This window comes from Poecilia reticulata, linkage group LG2 (assembly GCF_000633615.1).
Source record: "Poecilia reticulata strain Guanapo linkage group LG2, Guppy_female_1.0+MT, whole genome shotgun sequence".
Taxonomy (NCBI): domain Eukaryota; kingdom Metazoa; phylum Chordata; class Actinopteri; order Cyprinodontiformes; family Poeciliidae; genus Poecilia; species Poecilia reticulata.
Window position 1 is genome coordinate 12,165,346 of NC_024332.1, and position 3,152 is coordinate 12,168,497.

Sequence of the window (3,152 nt, forward strand, 5' to 3'; positions counted from 1 at the left end):
AGCATCGACTCAGTCCCGCCACCAGTGGAGATAACATGACGGTCTGCAAAAAACAGCTTTTATTTTGATATTTTACTTTCGCTTGTCGGCAAGCTAATTAGCATATACGTATATAAATATTTAGCTAGCAGCTCAAATATCTAGTTGACATGCTAAATATTTAGCTTACCTGCTGAATATTAAGTTAGCTAGCTAAGTGCTTAGGTTTGAGCTAACTAAACTAAAAAACAATTTAGCTTGAAAGACAAACACATGTTTAGTTTGGAAAATAAGTATTTAGTTGGGAAGCTAAGTATTTAGTTTCTAACTAAATGTTTAAATCTGAGCTAAATATTTAGTGTGAAAACAAACATATTTAGCTCAGATTTGAAGGTTTAGCTAGAAAATAAAAATGTAATTTAAATGTTTCATTTCAAAGCTAAATTGCAACTAAATATACTTTTCAATAAAAATGACATAAATCTTGTTTTGGCTGCTCAGAATTGACAAAAAAAAGGTTATATTATTTGTAGTCGAAACGTCTCAAAATTTGTGAAGTTTCAAAACCCTGACTACTTGTTTAATGTATTGCAATTTAGTTCATTGTTAAGTAAAAAAAAGAAGAAAAATTACTGTACTTTATTTTTCCTTTTTTTGCCCCTTTTTGTTTTGACCCATTTGTCCCACTGACAGAAAGTTCCAATAAAATACATAAAATAGRATGTTTGCATTGACAAAGTGAGTATGAATACTTGTGCAAGGCGGTGTAAATTGCACCAACAAACAGCCCAGTGGTGTGTGTGTGTGTGTGCGTATGCGTGTATATGTGTGTGTGTGCTGAGGAAGTTTATTACAGATCTTTCTGGGAAACAAACCAGCGGTGCGTGGAAGGCTCTGAGAACACAGTGACTTCTCTCCCTCTCTCTCCCTCTGCTTTGTTTTTCTCTGTTTCAGCCGCAKGTTGCTCGCCCGCTGCACACCGCCCCATCACCTGTTTCTCAGGGTCCCGTTCTATAAACGGCACACGTGTGGCGGCCGGTGCTCTGCCTGCTGGAGCCGGTATCTGTTTGCTCAGCTTGTCTCCGTCCTTTGAAGGGTGAAACAGTTTGCACAAGCAGCTCCACTTCTCACACTTCTTTTCCACGTCTGATTTATCCACAGGTCAGAGTCCAGGCGCTCAATCGCCTCGCAGGAAGGAAGTATTAGATCTTCAGGTGGCTGCTGCTTGCTTGCATATCTGCAAACACTTTAATTGTGAAAGGCGTTCCAGGTAGGTAAAGTTAGGAATCATAAAGCGATTGTATGAAGTTGTCCAGAAGTGGAAAAAGGTCCAGCTTTTAACCTTAAATAAAATCATCTGAATGGGGGTAAAAATGCGGCAAAAAGGGATTCCAGATCCCAATTATTGGATCAGCGACCCAATTCAGGTAGTTTTAATGAGTTTTATATTCTCACATAGAGTAACGAACACTAGTTCTTCTATTTCTGCTTTGTTTGCAAGCAGACAGACTTTCTTGTTGCGTTGTAAAGCCATTTCCTCCCCACGATTGTCTGATTTCCACACATTTATCGTTCAGTTCTAGCGCCCGATCAATTCGCCTCTGGACGTCTTGGACGTCTGACTCCATCCATCGGTATGAGCAGAAGTGTTTGTGCTCGCAGACTAGCAACAACATCTGCTGGTTGGCGCTTTGCTGAATGGCTGCTCATCGCTGTGGCAACATGTCCCCCGACACGAGTTGTCAGGTTTGACAACACAAACCCGCAACCTGCCCGTCAGTGCAGCAGCTCAGATCAACTGCGGCACATCATCCGTGAACGCCTCGTCGAAACCCCAGAAAGCAGATGCTGTCAGGGCTGCAGCTCGTTACTCTTGGCTCACTCACATGGCTGCTGATGAGATCTCTGATGGGAGATGTAGAAAACATGAGCCAAATGCTAATTAATCTGTGTGTGATGCAGCATGTGAACCAGCTTTGCCTTAAAGTTAATTAATAATTTAGAAAATGCTCGTCGATCACGGCGTCTTGTCTGTCGTCAACCTCGTCAACGGCTTTGAGTACTTTCCATGTCCTTGTGAGGCTGCCGTAGGTTATCCTACAAAGAGGAATTGTGTGTTTACATCACGTCACCTTGCTACCTGCACTGACTCTCTCCATGACATCATCGTTTCTCGTTTCCTGCCTATGGAGTTCTCGTCTCTCCGCGGTCCTGAGGGTGGAACAATCCCCAGTAAAAGGGCGACGCTCTCCAGTCCTCAACCATTACGTCCCGGCAGAATCTGACTTAGACAATAACAAGGTGAGGACGGTGTGCTAAAACTTTCCTTGTGTTTAAAGCACTGACTGCGTGAGGATCTCCAGACTACACACTGTGGAAGGAAATCTCCTACATCTTGCAGATGAACGATGCAGGTTTTGACTCCACAAAGCTACAAAGTCTGACAGAGCACCAGCTGAATAGAAACAAAACTGAAGGAAGAGAAAGAACGCAGTTTCAGTTATTACAGCTAGAAACTGGAGATTAGGCCTGAAATCTGGTGTTGTGATGGAGCTGAACATTCAGAGACACATAGAGGCGATTACAAAGGCAGCCTTCTGTCACGTGAAGAAAGTTTCCAGGTTCCAGAGAGATTTTGGAAACTCATCCATGTGTTTATTTTCAGTCAAATTGATTCCTGCAACAGTGTCTTCACAGGTCCTGCCTAAAAAAGTCAATCCTCCAGCTCCATTTGATCTAAAACGCTGCTGCCCACATACTCACTAAAATTAGGAAAACATAGCAAATCATCTTAGTTTTCACTGGCTCCCTGTAGCCTAGAGAACTGACTTTGACATACACTTGTTAATTTATAAGTCACTGACTGGCTTAACACCAAAATATGTCATACTTTGTTCTTTAAATCAGAAATGAACGCAAACATTTTCTTTATGATTTCTATGTAAATGCTACGTTCTATTTTTTTTCATGAAAAGTTATCAGTCAGACGGGTTATCGCCTGGAACACATGATTTCATTTAGGACAATCGCTCTCTAAAACAGAGGAAGGACATTTAGAGCTGCACAGCACAATTAGAAAAAATGGACGTTTCAAACTCACCATTCCAGTTTATCTGATCAGGATGATGCTCTGTGTGTGTGTGTGTGTGTGTGTGTGTGTGTGTGTGTGTGTG